The following is a 22,867-nucleotide window of genomic DNA, read 5'->3' as shown; positions in this document are numbered from 1 at the left end:
CCTAGCAACAGTCTAAAGCTGCTATGTCATTTTCTAAAATCAACTTTAAAAGGAACACTTTCTCCTTTCCTCACTCATGAAAGACATAACAAATGCCAAAATTATTTTTGCTCATTACTAAGGAAAGGTTCCTGTCCTCACTCAGCACTAGCATTCGTGATATAAAAACCACTTGGCTTGCAGATCTCAAATCCCCCAGGGCCATCCAGTGCTATAAACTGGGTAGCATTAAAACACTGCAAATCTGCATTCTCCAGTTTTTCTTTTAGCAGTTGCCACTGAATACTTCAGATACCACACAACTTTATTAACACCTACTAAAGTTACTTTAAATTATTGGAGTATTACTCCGAATTTCTCTCTCCCCTTCAGCTCTACATGAGACAAATCAGGAATCCTGACAGAATTCACAAATTGTCAGGAGTTCTCATCTGAATACATTAAATTAGCCAGTTGTTCAAATGCATTTAACACCTGGTAGTTCCCACTGTGAACCTGAGGGCAGATTTTCAAAAAGTCTCAACATTTACACACTTCCTCACCAGAGGCTTCTGCAAGACCAGGCCTCTTATTTTGATGTTTAAATGAGACCTGACCTCTTGAAAGTTTTTTCTCATTTTCAACCAGAAGCTTTTTTTTTTAATTATGTCACCCTCTGTCTCTGGGGATAAGCAGGTATTACACTGGGGATAACCAGGCTGACCTCAAACCAACAGAAATGCAGAATACTTAATATATTGTATTATTAAAAATTGTTTAAAAATCAGTCTAATTACAACTTGCACCTAAGGTTTCTTGCCACATGAAAATCATACTAATTAAGACCCATCTAGAGGAAGCCACATAGAAAATATCTGCTTTTAAAAGACATCAGATTCCACAGGAAGATATTGCTTCACTTAAAGGCTCTATTTTCAGCTGTTGTACAATTCCTTCAACTGCACCTGATTTCAATTACTAGTACCTATATTCTATATACACAATACATATATATATATATATTGTCAGCCTGGATAGATAATGCAGGATAACTCAAGCCCTGTGGCATGCTCTATACAGAAATATCATATTACACTTCTTATTAGGTGATACTTAGGCTTTATTACTAAGAATGCTTAACTGGCTGTTATGTTTTGTGATTGTCTTCATATAATCTCACAACACCCTTCAGGTAGCTCTCTTTACACACAGACTAAACCAATTTTCTCCCTGTCCTCTTACCACTGCATTTGAATGGATTCTACAGAAGACCAAGAGAGTTACTACTGCACTGTGGTCAGAACAGACAGTTACTAAAGCATTACCACGTGGGGAGAAGTAAGGAATTTAACAGTGAACCTTCCTGAATCTGTTCCTACAGGGCTTTGTAACACCAATAACCAGTGCTCATGCAGGAAGTTAAACACAGATGGAAGGAAAATGCTTCAATTAACAAGATAAACCTCATAACAAAGAAGCTAGTGCCTAATTTCAAGCTGGGCACACAGAGATTGGTTTAAGGAAAGGAAAAGATGCACCTCAAATCTTGAAACAAAGAGCAGGTCAGAGAAGGTTCCTGTTTTCAAATATCTTTTTTTTTTTTTACCAGCTAAAAAAAAATGTGACTTGTTAGAAAAAATGAATTTCTAATGAGAGAAACCAGTATAAATTAGGAATTTTTATTTGTTTGTTCATAGGTCACCAGCTTCTCACTAAAGGCATTCATTATTGGATTATACAGATTTTCTGAGAAGATATGATTGTATGTTCAAGGCATAAGCCAAGCACAAAAAAATTCAAATGTGAGAAAGCCACAACACCAAGAGCCTTCTTGCAATCCTCACACTGTCCCAAGCATTAGGGAATTTTACTAAGAGAAACATTCAAATCCTAGACTGATAAAATTCAAGTTACAGCAGGATGCCACAGACAGCACAGTGTCAGCTTGAGAGCCTGGACATCCTGACAAGAACCATGGTATTCCCTGCAGGGCTGAGCTGGACTTTCTTCAGTCATCACTGTATGACTGTTATACTGATTTCTTCTCTTTTTACTGTACAACATCTCTATAAAATCACTGTCTCATCCAGAAAATGTGTTATATTCACTAGGTAAATTGCCACATTCTTCACAGCATTTATTATTTTCTCATAATCACTGAATTGTATTCTTAAAGCAACCAATAAGGTACAGGGCTGCAGGGAATCACTACCCAGGCCTGGCATGACATGACCCTCTTGTCTGACTGATAATAACCTGCACAATTGACACTGGGGGCTTTTAAAGTTGCCCAAATCTCTCCAAAAGTGAGGCATTGCCTTCTGCAGTTAAATCCCTAGACACATCATGAGGGTACAGCCCCTGAGAGCTCTACCAGCATAGCCTGGTTCTGCAGACCCAGTGGTTACTGTTAGCTACCCAACCTTCCCAATTTACTTCAAACAACCATTTCCCAAAGATCCCATTTCATGAGCATTAGGCCAGAATACATTTGTTCATTCAAAGATCTCTGTCTAAATACATACCATAGATGTAGAAAACACCTTCTGCCTCCCCACACCACCTGAGTTCTACAGAGCTCTTGAGCATTTTCTATAGCATTAATCATGCATGCAGTACTATGAACCACTTCTATTTTGGACCCAATTCATCTAAGTAACTAACTACTATGGAATCCAATTAATTTATTTCTTCACAGGCTGAAACTATTTTGTGCAACCAGGAAAACTACCTCCTGGATAGACATGACAGCTGATTTCTCAGAGGGGCTTTTGTCACAGAGGCTCTCCATTTTCATTTTCATATGGCAAGAATATTTTGATGTAGTCCAAATCTACATCTTGAGGCTGTCTGTCTGGCAGACAACGACCTTGCACATTTACTAGTCTCACAAACTCCATGGAGACCACTCTTTATATATATATATTTAGACTGACAACCATGTCTCAGTTCTACAACAGAAAAGTGCTGGGTTTTTTGGGTTTTTTTTGGTTTTTTTTTTTTACAATAACAGGTTTCCTTAGCTGTAGAGCCCAAGGCACAGTACACTATCCTTGGCCATAGTACCAACAGAAGGTGTTAATGAAGCCCAAGACTGAAGCAGGATTGAAGTTGGGGGAAGTCTGGCTCCTTCTTGCACACTTTACACAACTACATCTAGGTGTAACAAAGGCATGTATCAGATGGTCCTTCATCACAGCCTTCTCCTAGAGCAGGGTGGCTGCACATCCCAGACAAGGCTGAACACCCTGGAGACAAGGCCAGCATCCACCACAGGGACAAATTTCTTCCTCTGTTCCCTGAGGCACAGCCAAGCACAGCAAGCTGTTAAAGTGAGCTGCAGGATCAGACCCTGCTGGGCAGGACAGACATTGCTCTGTACATTTAGGCCTCCACCACACAGAACCTGGGCAGTCAGAGAAAAACATTTTCTCTCACTTCTACTCCAAGGCCCTTTCCAGTCTAAAAAGACATTTCTGTACAACATAACATCTCACTTAAGACTTTCCCAATTTCCTTGATCCTCTGTGCATGCAGGAGACTGCACTGTACACATGCTTATGTTCGGAGAAGGGGGTTCTAAATGGCAGAAGTGCTTATCATTTTTCCCCAGTTTAATGATACATTTGATTAACTGCACTGACCACAGCTAGTCAGGTAACTCACAGGACTTCAGTGTCTTTGAACATCAAAACTGAAGGAAGCGGTTTCCATGAGCAATGACCAAATACATCAGCTAAACTGTCAGAATTTGTCTATTGATTGGTCTCTATAAGCTCCACTTGGGGTGGGCACCAGCTGGCAATGTCTTGCTTCAGCTCTTTGCTATGAGAAGTCTGAGCTCTCAAGGGCAAGTCATACAAAGCCTCCAGCATAAAGCTCTCCTGGACACCTTGGGTGTGTGCCAGCTGAGATGGAGACTGAATCTGTCGAACACAATCTCCAATTTCCATCCCTCAGAGACCCTAACCAAGACTGATAGGCTTTCTCCTCCACCAGGAATGCCAGTGTTTGTTTAGAGTGGAGTGAGTGCCATAATAAGCACAAAGCTCTATGCCACTTAGACAAATCAGAAGAGACTAAACTTTTATCTTCAGGATCAATTGGATTAGGCTGGGAAACTCCATTTCTGATCTCTGCACACTTGACAGAAGGCAAGGAGTCAGATGGATAATTCATACAGATAAATTAATGACAGCAAGGTCTAATTTCATTTGTGTAGTCATTTGCTTATTTCTTTTGTTTTTTTCCTGAAGTACTTGCATGAAGCATGCTATTGCATTTTGTTGGAGTGGCTAATACAGCATCAAGAGAAATACATACTTGTTGTGTCATTTCAGGCCCTGCACAGCAGAACCAAAATTTAAATAATTTTTGGCTACTAAAATCAAAACAGGGCAGTTGCTATAAAAAGTAACTGACCAGAAATCTGAATTCCTATAAACTATTTTTAATGCAGATAACTGTCCATGTATCCCTTGTGCAGTCCAGGATCATCTCTCTTCTGTGACAAAGTATGGTACAATATGGATTTGCAGCCATCTGTCACAGTTCCACTCAAAGGCTAAGGGTGAAGGTTTTTCAAGACAAAATTTTGGGCCCATTCTGTGAAGACTTGTTATCTCCCAATTGTTCCTCTGTCAGAGTTCAGTGTTGTCCTTGTGCAAGCAACACCTTCACTGAAGGTAAATACAATACTCAATCTACCATATTAGCCTAGGAAGCTTGGCTTGCCTAGACCAGTGTCTTTTTCATATCTGTCACTGACACCACACCAATCTCTCTAAAGCTTTTTAAATCTTTTGCAGACATACACAAAACCAAAGTCCTATAAGGGAATATTCTTCAGAATATTGTCATATTCATTGGCTTTTGTGCTGGAGCATGAGGATTTAAATTCTTTATGATTTCTTAATCCTATCAAGTATACTTGTGCATTTTCTAATTATCTGTATAGAGTCTAATCCTTACCAAAAATAAAAAAAAGCCTACAAAGATTCTAAGCACTCAATACATTAACTGAGTTCACAAAGTTCTTGCTGGTTTTAAGCCTTGACGCTGCCTCCTATGGAGCTGAAATCAAGCCTCTCTTGCTCTCTCTTTGCATCACCATTTCCCCTCCTCCAATTATGATTTTTTTTAAAATAGCTCCAAGTCTCTGCTCTTTTCCACATCTTTAATCAGCTTTTGCTTCCCTGTGAATACTTAAGCACGTGTCGCATATATCTTCACAAAACACAGTCACCAGAAAGGAAAAGGAAAACCATGGCATTCCTAGCACAGTCCCATTGATCTCTCCCCAGTGACACTTTGGCCCTTTCCTCCATAAAGCCCAATACAGCTGTGAAATTCCTTATTTTCCAACGAGCACACCTTAGCCAGTCTCACAGGGAGTTTTGGCTGCCATTACAGTGCCCACTGACCTACTCCTGCAGGAGTCACTGAGTTGCTGCCTTCCCCAGCCTGGATAGGTGCCACCAACATGTAATTGTTCTTCTCAAATCCAGATTAGGGATGAGAGCATTAAGCACTATTTCTAGGAGAGAACTTGTACATTTTTCCTGTTCTAAACATTTGTGTTTGCCTAGCTTCATAGAGCTCTTGAACTACAACAGCTTCCCACCTCCACTCTCTCCAGAACTGCTTAGATATTCTGCTGGCTTCTGCAAGCATTTGCCAGAGCATGATTTTTCCATATGGTAACACATTGACCTATGATAGTTTTGTCTGAAAATTTTGGGGGGGGGGGGGGAAGTGTACCTTAGAGCAAGTGTTTCCATCTTTGGTGAAGATCACAGTGTCCTATAACCCCACGTTTAATTAGGTATTGCTTTGGGAAACTGTGTTGCAGTTTCAGCAAAAGCCACAGGCTGTCTCATAGGATCTCAAAGGTATTGTAACTGTCCTATTTTAATGAAATTTCACTTACAGTGTTGCAGCAAAACATCTCATACATCTCACTCCAGTCCTTTGAAGAGATAATAAACAAAACCAAAAGAACACTGAGCTGATAATAAAGCTACCCCTGCTTTTTTTAAGATTAAGTTGTACCAAATCTTACTGTCTCTGGAAAGACATGAAAAGCCAAACCAACACAACCTACAAATGGACTTTACATTTCGCCTACACTGTGCAGTTCACAGCTGCATGAGCTACTGGTACATGAGCTAGGTCATTTTGAAGTCACACAGAAGGTTTTTCTGTGCTACAGTGCACTGAGCAGTGCAGACCAACTCATAAGTGGCACATCTCACAAATGCAAAGTAGGGCAGAAGGTCTCATATTCTGGCTCAGCCCCACGTGTTTCTGACGCACTCAGTGCAGTTGTTATACTACAATGGTTTTCTCCATCAAAAAAAAATCTTGCAAACTATGATTGAATTCAAGATGCACAGCAATGCAGAACCCACCCTAGAAACCTATGCCATTTCCTAAGGAAATGATTCCACGAAAAACGGAATAATTCAGTGCTGAATTGGATCTAGTTTGAGGTTATCCTTGCTCTAGAATTCATAGGCTAAACACATGAGCTAAAAATTCCTCTAAAATATTTCAAAATCCTGTAAAGAACTTTTTAATAAGGCTTTCACCCCATTATATGGCTGAGAAGAAAGGCAATGTTATTCACTCCAGTACAAATTTCCGTTATGCAAATCACCCAGGATTTACTACTTAGCAATGGAAATGAAGATTCCTTCTCATGTCTGAGGTGCAAGAAATTCCCATGTGCTGCTTATTGTCAGCAGCAAAATCCTTCTGACTCATTTCTTTGTCCTTTAAGATATCTGAATAGAAACAAAATTTCAGGATGTACAGATAACTCTTTAACAAGGTGAATGATTTTTACACCACCATGAATACTTAAAGTGTTGTTACTTGTTTTAGTGGAAACTTTATCCTATATCTCACTTGGATCATGACTGTACCTAATTTCCTATTGGAGTATTTGCTGTAGTTCAGTTAAACATGTGCACACACATGCATGTGACACACCTTAGTATTCTACCCCAATACACTACTGAAGAACACTAACTCCTCAAACTGCACTTTTAAGAATAAACTTCAAGGAGATTAAAAACCAAAAACGAGAAAGGTTTTTTCTGAACCAAGGAGCAGAAAGCAGAATCATGGTCAGAGTTTTCATTTACTGCACCCACAAGCATCAATTAAAATCGCTGGGTTGGTGTACATCATCAGATAAAATAACAAGCAAATAATGGATAGAGAGCCTTGCAACAGCATCAAGTGTTGCTTTGAAGAGGAGCCTCAGAGTTTGCAGTGCTGATTCCTCTCTGTTTGATCTACCACATACTAGCTAGCACAAAAGTGTTGGCTTACCCCTGACAACACACTCTTCTGTTTGCATTATCTTGGCTGGACTGTCATAATGCCCTCCTCACTTTGGAGCCTCTGAGAGCACAGAGCACAAATTCAGACTCAATTTATCTTACAGCAGCAGAGACAGGTCTACTATTCAGAGCTGGAATAAGAGACACTAGACAGGAATACAAACAGGACCTGGTATTAACATACATACATATATATGTATCTTTGCATGGACATGTACATTTTTAAGGCAATTGACTTGCATAATGCTCTTCTGTGACCCCTAATAATTGACTTACACCTTGTGGGCTGTGCACTCAGCCATGATCCAGCTATGAACATCCAAGAGAAACAATGGCACTGTCAACAATCACAAAGAAACTAAACAAATTCCAACAAACCCTGCTAATCACAAAGGAAATACCACAGCTAAATAGTGCCACTTATAATTTTTTTTTTTATTAGAAAAATAAAACCAGTATCTGCCTCTTAGGTCTTACAGCCAAAACCAAAGAGACCTGCACAACCAAAGAGCCACAATCACTGAATACAGAAATCGCTAAGCAAAAAGGGAATAAGAAACCACCTATCCCAATACTAGCTTCCCTTTTCCTTCCCTTAGTGAATTAACAACATGAAGCAGAGCATGTATTGTGTCACCCTTCTGTCTGTACACTGACAGCAGTTCCAGCAGCTTAACAGAACTAACCTGAGTTAGATTGGATACAGCCTACAAATTAATTTTTTTTTTAATGAAAATTCTTGATTTTTAAGTCCCATATAATTTGTTGTCATATATACTCTGTGGTAGCAAGCTCTGCAATTTAATTGTGCTTTCCATGAAAGAGGACTTATTTTAAAACATCTGTTTTTGTTGGACACCCCTTAGATCCCATATTACAACATGCAGATAATTTTCACTCCCATCCACATTTTTACATTCTACTATTATACTATCTTTTCATGCAGCAATCCTAATCTATTGTGTTTCTCCTCCTGTACAGGCAGCTCCACACCTTTAACCATCCTTCTTCTCCTTCTTCTAGATTTTATCAGTTTTACTGTGACCTTTAAGAGACAGGATCATCAGATCTGCACACAGAAACTGAGATACAGAAGGTACACTTGAAAAATAAGGTTGATTTGTTCACCATTCCTTTCCTAAAAATCCTTGAGATTTATTTGTCGTTTCTTACTGTCACCAAGAATTCACGTAGTGGTTTTTGAGAAATATCCACAGTAGATACAAGATCTCTTTCCTGAATGGTAATAACAGTTTTCAAATTTACTACTGTGTATGTGAACACATATATATTCTGTGTGGAACACACACATCGCATATTGCAGCAGAAAATGTTTCTTGACAGCCCCACAACGCTAAGATGACAAAATACCCAGGGAAAAAAAAAAAAGCAAAAAACAACAAACAGTCCAGCATACCAGATCAAAATAATTATTGAACTATATGCATCTTCCCACCCCACTTCCCCAAAAATTATTATTTATAAAAGCAGACAGCCTGAAAAACAGGAGGACACACATTTGGTATTTGGCCAGTGTCCAAACTGAAGTCAAGTACAGGTATGTCCTCACCAGCTAACACACAGATCACCATCACATGCTCTTCCCACCACACAGCACGTGTCATTACACAGCCAGGAATCTGTCAGTGCTCTCACCCTGCTCAAACAGAAGCAGCCCCTCAGCTCAGGGGCAAGCAAGTTGCTCTGTCAGCTGCTGAAGCCTGCCCAGCACAGGGGCTGCAGGAATAACGCCCAGCCTGACCCAGGGTACCCCAAGCCCCCTGAAGTGGCTGTGCAGCACAAGAGGTTTGACCTTGAGGGCACTCCAGGGCAGTGTGGGGAGCAGCTGGGCGTGGGCTGTCACACAGACCTGCTGGCCAGCACCCTGCAGGGCACTGTGTGGGTGGGTGTGCCCACACCACACTCCCACTGTGTGCAGGATTCTCTTCTGCCATCTTCACACACACCTTTAATACGTCCACCTGTAGCGGGAAGAAAACTGCAGCACGCAGGACATCAGAAATGAACACATCCAATAGCAACCACTAGACACATACACCACAGAGAACAGGAATAAATACTGCATTTGTTAGGAAAGAAAAACATATATCCTGTAGACACACAGAACAGTCAAATTCCATCTCCAACCGCAAATAAATGACACAGAAAAGTCTTTCTGCGCTACATGTAAATTCATATTTTTCAGAAAATATTGAGAACATCTTTACCTGCCTCAATGAAATCAAAGAGCATATTTTGAAACACCAGAAGGTATTTTCTTGCCAGCTTTTCTATTTGTGTTTTCTTATTGTCTGTGTGTTTTTTTCATTTGCACCCAACTGAGCACTGCTGCATCACCAGCTCCTTTGTTCTGGCCTGCTCATCTGCTGCAATAACTTTTTTGTTTTCCAGTTGGTAATTCCATCTTGTAGCATATATCATCCTGTTTGGCTACTTTATTCAATTTTATGAAGTTGCCACTGTAAATTATTTGCACAAATGGAGAGCTATTTCTTTTTTAGATCAGCTCTTCCCCGCTCCAGACCTTGCTCCAGCAAAGCATTTGGCCATGCTGGAGTGAATGATGGAAAAGAATGGCACAACCACAAACCAGAAGAACTGAACTCAAGTGCTCAAGGAGAACCATCCAGTGGCAAAAGTAATATTCACTTTACAAGGCACAGGAAACCAAGATGGCTTATTTCAATTCTACTCTTGGAAAAGTATTTCCTTAAACTATTTTATGATCTGTACATGCAGCATAAATCCTCCATTATCCACAGTTAATTTAAAGGAGAGGAAAGAATAGTGAAGCACTTCATGTTGTTTCAAGTAAGTGAAAAATTAAACTGCAGCAGCACATAAGAAAAGAGTCTGTTCTTAATATCACAAAGATGCAAAATCTAACAGGATCTGCAGAATGGTCTATATGTAATCTTGCTGTCTTCAATTTCTGCTCATCAAATGAAGCACTCCTATTAAATGGCCTTTATATGCTCCCTAATTCAAAAAATGCCAAGAAGTTAATTTAATCCTCGAAGCAGATACTATCAGATCTGTGTCTGGTGCTGTAAACAGATAATAGAAAAAACACCTTAAATTTGCAAACCGAAAATTTCAGGGTTTTTCCATAAAATTAACTTCCTACCCTTGCCTACACCTCTTTGGCACATCTTAACCACTTTCCAAGCAGCAGAAAAATTCATACTCTAACATGGCTGGAAGCCTGGCAGATAAAAAGTATCCTCAGCAATATTTTAACCTTAACTTCATACCACCCTTGTTTGGAGGAGTTGAAAATACTTTACTTATTGAAATACTGCTTCATTTGTTTAAACAGCCTGAATTGCTCCACACTAAAAAGTTTAGGAAAGTTAAACTCTCACTCTGAGCACCATGATCTGTATTTATGCTTATTTTTCCCTATCGAAATAGCTCTTGCAGACTGCTTGGCTCAACCCACTTGGTGCCCATCAGGGTCAGCCTGATTTGTATCACAAACTGATGATATCCCTGTACTTAATTCAATGCTCTTTCAAACAGGGTAAGATAGCAAGCAGAACAAGAGCAGCCCTTGTCTTTCAGGAGGCTTCATTTGTCAGAAATATCTGATCAACAACAGGTTGAGGCTTTATTGCTTTATTGCTCACAGGAGACACCTGCCCAGAGGGTAACAACAGAAGGAACTGCAGGAAAAAGCAGGACAGTAGGGCCTGGAGGAGCAGCAGGTAACAGAGACAGGCTGAATTATGGCTCCTGTGCAGGGAGGGATGAAGACTGCTCTGGTGATGCCCAAAGGACACAGGGGTCACAGAGATTCCAGATGCTGTGCAATAAAACATCCACATGCACAGCTGTGCAGGGCCTCTCTCAAGAAACCACACAGCTACATTTTAACTGATTGTCTGTCCTTGGACACATGTAGCAATCTGTCTTGTATCAATATTTACAAAGTTTATCCACAAAATCGTTTATTTTTAAATACTGATGATGTTAATCCTAGTCGGTGGTTTTCTATCTTTGCAAGAAGGCTTTCCAGTGGAGGGATGGGAGACTGGAAATTCCACAGATGGCAGCACAGCAAGGTCCCCACTTCCTTTCTCCACCTTCTCTAAAAGGCTGAGCAATCCTTGAGGGCCCAGCAAGGGCCTGGGGACAGTTGACTACAAATAATTCATGCAAGATTTTTTTTCCTGATTCACAGAAATAGTATGGAAGTGACAGCAACAATTACCTGATGAATGCACTGTTAAGTGGTCTACAGTGAACAGGAGTGGAATCATGGAATAAATTAGAATGATATTACAAGAAACACTTTCAAAACCAGATTAAATTAGTTTGGCTTGAAAAATCTTTCATCTTGTTATTTGAAAGTTTTTAATATCTAGAGTAAGTCTTGCACGAATAATATTTAAAATAGATCTTAATCATATTTTATGATTGTACATAATGAAAAATATTTGATAATGCTTACAAATTGCATACTTTAAATTACTGGTTTAAAATATATATAATAAAGTTGGGGGTGTTAGCCTTTTTCCCCCAAGAAAATCCATTATCCTTCTGCTACTGGGCATACTTAAGATCAAAAAAACTAAAATGAGGATGCAATATATGTCGAGGAATCACTCTTCTTGATCCTCAGTCATTCCAATTGCAAGACTCCACTGCCTACTGCAGAGTAGAAATCATCTTATGATCAAATCCATAAATGTATACCCGTGCAAATAAAAATTTACAGCAACATTTCCCAAAATTTGTAGCTTTAGGTGTGCAATTAGATCCACCATAAAAAGCAGGTGATATTCAGGCAGGAGGTCATCTGCATGTTTTTAAAATTAGATTTTTGCAGCCAATGTCTTCAAGCAGCAGTCTAAGGGGCAGGTGCACTAAAAGCCTCAGGAGATATTCCCAGCTCTCAGACACCCCCAGAGGGGACAGCAGCAGCTGTCCCAGAGCCCCATGTGCTACCCTAGGGTTGGACTGTCAGCAGTGCAGGGCTGGCACAAGCACAGCCCCACCGCCTGTGCTCTCCACAGTCACTGCACACTTTGCCCACCGCTTGTCCAAGCACAAATGCAAGTTTTACCTGTGATAACAGGCACCAATTTGAGCAGACCTGGGGAAAGGGCACATGATACTGGTCTCAGCCTTTAAAACACCTGGCAGAAGAATTTTTAAAATTACACTTGGGTGGGGGTGTGAATGACTGTTGTAGGCGGCAGGTCAGAGGAGATGGCCAGTGAGACACTGCTGATATTATTACAAGACTATCATGGTATGCCCTTCCAGACTTCACAACAGTAATCTTGAACTCAATAATATCTATATATGCCAAAATAAGCAACATTAAATTTACCACCATGTCAATATGGCAGGTGTAACTGATCACTTGGAAAAATCTAGATACAATAATAATATAAAAAGAATTATAATAATACTTCACCCTCTAAATACCTGACATCTTTATTTCACTATCTAGAAATTGCGACAATAAATATAAAGTTTCATATTTTTAAGGCCAGTAGATTTCATAATAGCCATTAAGTCTGAGGTTCTGTTCCATATTGCTATGAAATTTTATCAAACAATCCTCACAAAAAGTCTAGAGATTCTTCAATTCACCACATGCTCAGCTTCAATGATCCAACATTTTATCACAATAACTGTTTCAGAATGTGTGGTTTGTTCCAGCTTTAGTTTTTCCCAATTTCAGTTTCTCTATTTTGTAAAAGCTTTTTCTACATGTATGGAGCATGAGTATGGAGCATCTTACTACCAGAAATATTTGTCCCTAAGTCATTACAGAAAGATTGTCAAACTTTCTTTTTCTGAACCAGGCAAACCTTTTTTAAGTTCTTAGAGCACCAGACAGATGTCAGATCAGCCTTGCAGTTCTCAGCAGAGTGACTTTCTCATATCCTCCATGAAGCCCACACAACTGAGAAAAGCTGTATTTTAAGACTGCTTACTGTAACAGTGGTACTACTGCTATTAATCAATATTCTGCACTCATATCTGCCACAAATCCTTAAAAGCTTGTGTTCAGAAGTCACAGAAGATAATGACTCATATTGTTTACTAAGTCAAAATACACTTCTGTGTTATGTAAGTATGATACATACCCTGCATTCTTAGAAACATGAGTTCACAGCACTTAAGACTACAAGACAGAAATGCTCTTTACAATAACAGTAAGTAATGAATATCCAGGCCAAATTACAAATCTTTAGTTAGCATATTTGTAGACATTTTCCACGTAATTTACCTGAAAACTGACATGGTTACTCCTTAAGATTCCTCCTCCTCCTCTTTACTGAGATATTAAAAATTATTAATATTCACAGAATCTATAGTAGGTTGATACCCTCAGATGGCAAAAAGCCTGAGCAGGGTGTTAGGTGCAGGTAAGCATCTGAATTATTGAAAGCATAAGTCACCATTTCCCCACTCTATGCCTGCATTTATGCATATCCAGCCTTCAAATACTGATTCCCTTCATCTTGCAGAAATAGCAGCATCCATCAGGTAGAGGGGAACCATGTAAGTGAGAGAAATGCCAAGCTCAGCATGCCCATAGTTCAGAAGGGACATGAATAGAAATTCCAATCCACAGGATGATCAAAGACCTCCAAAACCTCAGAGGTGAAGTTACATGTTCCTCGAATCACTGCTCAGCAGGTCTGCCTACACTAATTAGGATACAACACCAGAAAAGGTCAACTTCATAAAATACCCAGAGAATTAATACACAGTGACCTTGCCATTTCCTCTGATGTGGTTACATGCACACTGCCAGAGGAAGACTTCATGGGTTGCATTTTATTCATACCTACTTTTGTCAAACAGCTCTTGTAAAAGAAGCTTTACTCTCAAGATGCATCTGCTCAGACAAAAAAACTTCAACATTAACTTGAGTTATTGATAACAGAGGTTATGTTTTGTTTTATTAACAGTCTTGATTTTTTTCCCACTCACATGCTTCATAGTGACAAACTGGTAAAGAGGATTTTAAAAAAATGAGTTTTACAAATAGCATTTTAATCTTTGAGGCCACACTTTCATGGATACCATTACTTTCTTCCAAACAGCAATCTGCCAGGTGATAAATCCTGCAAGACTCTTTGGAGAGTATAACTATACCTCTCTTAGGCAGTGTATTTTAGTGATGCTGGGTGTGGTTTTCTGTGGGAGTTGATTGCCTTTTTACCTAACAAAAATAAGCTCAAAAGAAAAGCTCTTTCAACCTTCAATTAATCTCAGTTAACTGGAAAAGGAAAAATTTATTTCCTGAGGTTCACTGTTTTGTTCTAAATTTTGTTATGCATTATTCTTCCCTTCAGCTATGATTCAGATTATGTTTTTCAACAGTCATCTTCCTATTTTTCATCCTCATTTCTAATAACTCTCAATAGTCTTTTGCATTATCTAACTTTTTTCTTCTATATTGGAGATATTCATGGTTCAGTACCTCCATAGAATTTACTTTATATACTTCATTTTCTCTGCTACTAACAAAGATATTAAACATTAGAACACATAGAGCATTATTCCCCAGGCTTTTTCAGAGGCTTTTTGAAAGGCTCCAGCCTCATCCATTTAAGATTATTCTTCATTTACACTTGCCCTGCCAACTCTTATATCATATGGCAGTATCTCCATCACAGTAAATTTAAATCAATATTTTCAAGTAAGATTTCATGAAGCAGATTATCATGAAGCATTATTAATGCTTTACTTAAGTCCAAATCCATTACATTTCTTGAATTCCTATCATTCACCAGATTTGTAACTCTCAGAAAGATAATCAAGTTTGATATGCCTTTCACACCATACTTTCACCTTTCCCATTTTCTAGCCAAAACACATACATTACACTGTGCTTGCAAAATTCACAATCACCATACATGCAAAGATGAAAAAAAATATTTTTGTGGCTTTTGAGGTGGAGCAAACTTTACCATGTGAGCAGAGGCTGAATTTGTTTAAATCTCATCTCCCATATAAGAAAAAACTGACCTCTCATTATGATTCAGCACAAACACAAATAAATCTAGGGCAATTAAGTTGCCTTTGATACAATTTGTGCAATTGTATATAGCTCCAAAATCCAAAGCAGAGTTGTATGCAATCAGCATCAATACCCACTTGGCTCTGTTAATTCTAGACAACAAATGCATCCTTAAATCAACAAACACACAAAATTTTGGGTTTTTTCCTTCCAAAGCCAAGCATGATGGCTGCTTCTGAGGTCAAGCTGTGAAAACTGTGCAAGCAAGACAAATTATGGCTGGCTGCTCTCATCTGCTCCCTTCCCTCATTCTTGGCTTTGAAATGCATGTTATAATGGCTAGGGAATCCCCCTCACTCAGCTTGCACATGGAGGCTCCTGCATCAATTCAAATACAGAAGTAGATACAATTACTTTTCAGCATGTATTTTGCACTGCAAAAGCAACAGGCTACAGCAACTGGGCAGAGGCACAGGCTGGCTGCTGCTATCAGGACTTTGATCCATATATCCCCCACATTCCTTTTCAATCCCACCAACAGGGACCGCCTTATTTTACAAAATTAAAGAGTACAAGCCAAAGATAATTGTTTCCTGACAGCAACCAGCTTTCCATATAAGAACACCAAACTGGGCTCCAAGTCCCACTAAATGAAGTGGATCCCTAGATAGGTACATTACAAGGAACACATTCCTGGCTCTTTGTGCCAATAAAAATGGCAAATTTTCGATGAGAGTCCAGTAGCCCTTGTCCAAAGCATCTGGGTTCTCTGTCCCATTCTGCCCTAGCTGATTCTTTTTGATCTTTATATTCAGATGTCCTTAGACAATCAGATCCACCAGTGGGACATCACTCCCTTGTGAGAGGTTCATGCCCAAAGAAATGCAAAGCACATTGTGATGCCTCAGCTCCCCTCTGCAGCACAGTCAGATCTGCACAAGAATAAAAACAATATTCTCACTGTCCTTTAAAACAGGTTCCTCCTAAACCACAGACAACAAGCCTTGCCCAACCACAACACAACCAGACCAAGATAATAACCTGCTCCAGGATTTTCTTTTGCCTTTACTGCTGTAAATCCTTTGGAAATTTCCCGAGCCACACTGCTTGGTGGAAATCACTTGTCCTCTCTGAAGAGCCACTCCTACACTGCCACAGAGAGAGGTGAGCCACTCCTTGGGGCACCTGGGCTGGGTGGCTGGGCCAGAGCCTCGTGCAAGTGCCACCACGCCACCCGATTGAGGCCTCCTGGGCAGCACACTCCACTCACTGCAGCAAACATTCCACTTGAGCAGAGGGACCAGGATCCAAAGCAGGATGTTTGGCTTCCTTCATCCTCATCAGCAACAGCTAAACTTCACATCACCACCAGCCTTTCTCTGACAGCTCCAACACAGCACATGAACTCTGCAATGCTCACACACCAGGGTGCAGCACCAAGCTCCTGGCACTCAGACAGGCCTTTCATTGGCTACTTCAAACTAAATATCCAAAGCTCTTTTCAAACTAGAAATGCTCAGATCTGTCTCAAGGATACAATTCAATTTCTCTGCTTTTAAAAGCAGACTCATCAACACTACCTTTATGTTTTCAAAGTGCAGATGATAATGGAAGAAAACAACATGTATTTCATATACTTGGCATTGGCATGCAGATTGACTAGAGAGGTTGATCTAGCAGCAAAAAAATCTTGATAAACATACTGCAAGTCATGAAAATGAAAACATTTTAAAATTATGTACTGGCTGTATTCAGCCAGATTAGTAATATTACAATTAAAGGACTTACCACTAATACAGTTTAAATAACAATGAGGAGCCTTATCAAATGTACACTCAAAACAATTATTTTCAAAAGCCTTAGCATCAGTAGCTGCACATGGCAATCCACATCACCTGGCTATCACCAAGCACTTTTGAAAGGTTCAATATTCAACCAAGAACAAGCTGAACGTAGCTTAAGTCAGAGCCATCAGTGGCTACAGAGTAAAACAGCCTATATCCAAAATGAACTGTTGTCTAGCTAACTTATATACAAAAGCTGTATTTTAAAAAACAAAACAAGGAAAAACAAGTTTTATCCATTGAAAAGCTCTCATTTCCTGCAGAGATAGAGCACAGATAGTTAAAAAGACAAAAACAACAGGAGGCTGATCAATGCTGTGGTGCCCAGCAGAGCAGCAGCAAAGTACAAACCTCCATCCTTTCAGTCTTAATCACAGTTTGGTACGAGTCGGACTGAGCCAGCCTTACACCTCCTCACTGGCACGCGGCCACTTCTGTGAATGGAGCTGTTGATCTCATTACAGTTTCTAGTAAATTATAGTAGACACATCAATAGCTATCAGCACTACTGTGACATTCTGAAAGGAAGTTAAGGGTTGGAAAGCTCTGGCCCCCAAGCAGCCCTTTTTCCCCCAGAAGAGTTCCCATCACATCAAAGTTGGTAAATACTGCTAGATGGGGTAATAGTGACAGACACTGACAGATTCAATTCTGTTTTGATGGCAATCCAAAATCTCTATCAGGAAATTAATTCATGCTAAAGAAATAAATCTACTCTCTTTAAGAGGTCATTTTATAATTAATTATACTCCAGCTTTTAAAGCATTTTGCAGACTGCAGTTCTCTGTAACAATTATCTCACAGGCTGCATTTTATGGCAAATCTGAATTGAGAACTCCAGCCAGGAATGCCAGGAGTGAGATTACTTTAATATGAAGCTTCAGTAGGTGTTTATAACAAGTATTGGAAAAGCAGGTAATAAAATATTACACAGCCTTGAGACAAAAGTTAATGAGACAATAAACAGCAAAAAATTAAGAAGCTGGCATGTATTCTGTTCCAGAAGCAGAAATGACACAATCAGTTCTCTCTGAACACTACCTTTCATACTGACTGTAATGTTCCAGACCTTGTTCAGACATCTGAATTATCACACCTGGCTTCCCACAGCAGAGCTCCTCTGTGCCCATTCCATGGCCCTCTCTCGCACAACCCAACAACACTTGAGTTCTTCCACAGGCAGCTCTCTGCACCCCACACAGCCCCTCATGCCACCAGCAGCTTCCCAACAACCCCAAGGACACTGTCACCACTGCCACCGTCCCACAGCACGGTGACACCCTCACCACCATCCCACAGCATGGTGACACCCTCACCACTGCCACCGTCCCACAGCACAGTGACACCTCACCACTGCCACCATCCCACAGCACAGTGACACCCTCACCACTGCCACCGTCCCACAGCACAGTGACACCCTCACCACTGCCACCGTCCCACAGCATGGTGACACCCTCACCACTGCCACCGTCCCACAGCACGGTGACACCCTCACCACTGCCACCGCCCCACAGCACGGTGACACCTCACCACTGCCACCATCCCACAGCACGGTGACACCCTCACCACTGCCACCGTCCCACAGCACGGTGACACGCTCACCACTGTCCCACAGCATGGTGACACTCTCACCACTGCCACCGTCCCACAGCACAGTGACACCCTCACCACTGTCCCACAGCATGGTGACACTCTCACCACTGCCACCGTCCCACAGCACAGTGACACCCTCACCACTGTCCCACAGCATGGTGACACCCTCACCACTGCCACCGTCCCACAGCACAGTGACACCCTCACCACTGTCCCACAGCATGGTGACACTCTCACCACTGCCACTGTCCCACAGCACAGTGACACCCTCACCATTGCCACCGTCCCACAGCACGGTGACACCCTCACCACTCACAGCACCAGGGACGGCCCTGCCCATCTCCTTGGGGAACATGGGGGCATTTCCCTTTGCAGAAAGCTCCGTACAGCTCATGCAGAGATTTGCCCTCACCTGAGCCTTGCTCAGGACTGGGCATACACCATGGGAGGCTGGCACCAGCTCACCTGGGAAGGGGGTTAAAAACCAAGCAACAGGTTCTTCCAGAGAACAATGGGCAATCCTCCCATCAAAGACATTCTCAGTCCTCTTGCCCATCACTGTCTTCTGTCATCACCTCTGCAACCTGGAGTTCCCATCACCTTTTTTTCACCCACTCTCTCCTTCACGATTTCCTCACTAACTCATTGCTCTTGGCCAGATTCTCACTTTTTGCTCTCTTCAAAAAGGTTATTTTGCTCCACCTTCCCCTGGAATAATCTGAAATGTCCCTTTTTCTCAGAGAGGCACAGCTCAAAGCAATTAGCAATCACTCAAGACTCAAATAAGAGCTCAACTTAAATTTTTGAGAAATTCAGGACAGATACAGATTGTCTTTCACTGGAATTCCATTTCTCCTTCACGTTATCATAAAAGGTCCTCCTCTATTTTGCAGGTACAAGTAAATTGGAAATAACAAGACTGAAAATATATTTTTCATTCTATATGGAATCCTGACATTTCAGATCATTTTTTCTTAATCAGTACAAAAGACTAAAGGTCTAAGACTGTATAATCTCACAGCATTATACAATGGTAGAGTAAAATCGTAAATGAAAATCTCAAACATGAAATATTAGCTACATTACTTTCAAAACCACATGTCATAATAAAAATAAGCAAAACAATGTAATATAAATCATAATGATGTTATTATCAGAACCAAAACTTAAAGATTCTTTTCATCACAATACAAGCATTCCCACTATGGATTTTTAGTAAAACTGCATTTATTTTCCAGTCCACTTTTGCAGGTGAAAAGGCACTGCACCATTTTGAAAAGCTTTGTGGGTCTATCCAGCTTTCAGGGTACTCTAATGCACCTATAGCATTATAGTCACTGCACATGGAAGATGAGTGTCCTTCACCCCAGCCAAATTAGACCTTCCACACCTCACCAGCAGGGTTCTGCATGTCCCAACACTGATGTTCTGAACTTGGATTCAACATCACACGCAGATGTGAATAGGTTGCTACCAGATTAGAGATTTCATAAAAGATTAAAAGAAAGTTTAAGTTATCTGTATTGATAATGGCAACTTTTTCAGTGATGGTAGTAGCCATGTAAACAAGAACATCTTGGCAGTGCCCAACCCACACTCAACATCATTTTTTAATACAGCAATTAATACTAAGTGCCATTTGTTTAGTATTAGTTCACACTGACCTACTGTCAGCTGCATGGCCCAACAAAGCAGCAAGCACAAATCCTGTAGCCACAGAGACCAATCTTTGGGTGGCAAGCTGTCCTTGGCCAGGTCAGAGCTCTGATTCCAGCAATCTGCTTTTCCACTGGAGATACAGGGTATGTGTGCTGACAGTCTACAGGATCAGACCATCCAGGACTTATTTCTGTGAGCAGAAATAACCTGTCCTTACCTAACCATTTAAATATGGCAGCTAGGTTTTAATGGTGAACCACAAGCACAGGACTACATTATTTTTAAAAGGCAATTTAGAACAACTTATATTATTATTAGAAATTCCATTGATTCTGGAAAAAAAAAACAGCTGCAGTACAGAATCCATGGTTTCAAAACATAATCTCAGAAAAATACTAACTACAATCTGAATCTAATTTTATTTTCTATATTCAAATTTGGATGAATAGATGCTATGAGTATTGTCTATTAAAAAGCCCATACAACAGTTTTCTATATATCTCATTTGCAATTCTTCTCTCTCATTGAAAATTTCTAGTACTGCAGCTGCAAAGGCTGCTATATCTGCCTGGATTTCTGACCATTTGTGTGTTGCTCAATTCTTTCAGTTATATTTCTGCTACATTACTGACACTTGTGCTCAGTCCCCCACTCCCTTTCTCACTGTTGGGGCATTAGGTTATGTAATAGGCTGTGATATAACACAGTAATATGAAATATGACCAGATACAAAGGAAAAAAGAGCTCTTATCAGTTTCCAGTGGTGCTAAGGATATTCTCTGGATGATGTTTGTTCTCTCATCATGTTACATAGGGTTACAATACATTTGATAAAAATATACAGAAATGTCTTAAAAGATGTTTCACTAACACAACTATAATCTCTTCTGCTCTGCTTCTTTAATCCCTGAAGATCTTTCTTAATAAGCCTCTCCCACAGAAACTGATTAAAATCCACATCTTTCATATCTTCTGAACACAAGAAATAGCACAAAGAATAGTTCATATCCAGTGTTAGTAATTATGCTGAAAGCGCACTTTAACAGACTGTTTCCTTTGATTTATTTGTTTCTGTATATCCATGAATGAGCATAGTAGGCCATTAAATGACAATATTTCAGCAACAACAGGAAATCACAGGTACATAATTTACTGGATGACAATGCTAGTATGGGAAAGAAATAAGAAATCAACTATATTGGTGTTATTAATTACAAAGGAAATTACTTTAGTACGATCTGAAATTCATTTAAAAGCATGAGTATTTGCTGCTTGTGGTAGGTAAAGCCATAATTGCCCCCATTTCAGGCCTTAGGTCAAGAAATCGACAATTCCATAATTAATCATCTGTATTTAAGAGTAGAATAAACTTCCCCGCAATGGGCCATCTTAGCTTTCTGTTAAAGCATCTGCAAATTCTATTTTGGCCCTTTTGCATGAAATCAGACATTAGAAATTAGGTTTTAACTACGTGCTTTGCAGTCCTTGCCTCAGTTCAGCAAACTCCCAGTGGGGCTGCACAATGGGAACAGCACAGGCAGGAGCACAGGCAGAGGGAGTGCAAAGGGGCTTCTCCTGGGCTCTGCTGAGATTTGTAGGAGTCCATCTATGGCAAGGAATGAGCCCCTGCAACAAGGAGTGATAACAAAGAAAAACCCTGCCCTTTGCTGTATCTATTATTTCCCAAGGCCACCTGAAATCACAATCTCCAAACAGAAACTACACATATAGGGAAAAGTTGCCAAAGCACAGAGTTACAAATCCTCCTGAAGTGCAGAACCAGTGCCCTGCTCCAGAGGAAGATGAATACCCCAGCCAACACTTAGACCTGAACCTACGTGCTGCTGGAGCATCAGGGAGATGTGGCCAAGAGCACTGAAAACATGCACTCAAAATGCATCATTTACTGTACAATTCCTCTGTATTTATAGCTATGGAAAAGCTACAAGGGAACAAGTTATCATCAGCAGCCTTGCTCACTCTGGCCTTGCCCTTTGCTCTGTGAGCAGGGCCAATTCAGCTTCTCCCAGCACTCCAGAGAAATGCCACCCTGAAGGGCATCTTTAGAAGGCCTTATTTCTGGTGCAGCAAAACAAACCTCAACAGGCACAATTTAACATTAAACTCAAAAAGACTGAAAACTGTAAATTCTAAGTACACACAGAGTAAAATAAGATCATGATGGACACTAGGGATTGCTCACTCACACTTCTGTCGTTCAACAGCTCAAAAGGATCAATCTCACAATGAATCCACTGGTAATTATCTGAAACCAAAGAGGAGCTCAATATGGTCGAGGCTGCTCTAACTTGCAGCATTGCATGTCTTGTTATGATTGCATGGACACTAGTATAAATTGCTCTAATCCAAACACTCTGCAGAATGGGGTCTTCCTTTCTCTGGATCCAGGGTAAGCCCTTCAACACCACTGA

General features: G+C 40.4%; 1 protein-coding gene across 5 annotated transcripts in view; it reads right to left on the bottom strand.

Moving 5' to 3' along the window:
• GRID1 (glutamate ionotropic receptor delta type subunit 1) overlaps positions 1–22,867 on the bottom strand; it is a 485,558-nt gene that overhangs the window by 299,828 nt on the left and 162,863 nt on the right. The window lies entirely within an intron of this gene.

Source organism: Agelaius phoeniceus, chromosome 9 (assembly GCF_051311805.1).
Source record: "Agelaius phoeniceus isolate bAgePho1 chromosome 9, bAgePho1.hap1, whole genome shotgun sequence".
Classification (NCBI taxonomy): domain Eukaryota; kingdom Metazoa; phylum Chordata; class Aves; order Passeriformes; family Icteridae; genus Agelaius; species Agelaius phoeniceus.
Note: the sequence above shows the minus strand (reverse complement) of the source record. Positions and strands in the feature narration are given on the sequence as shown.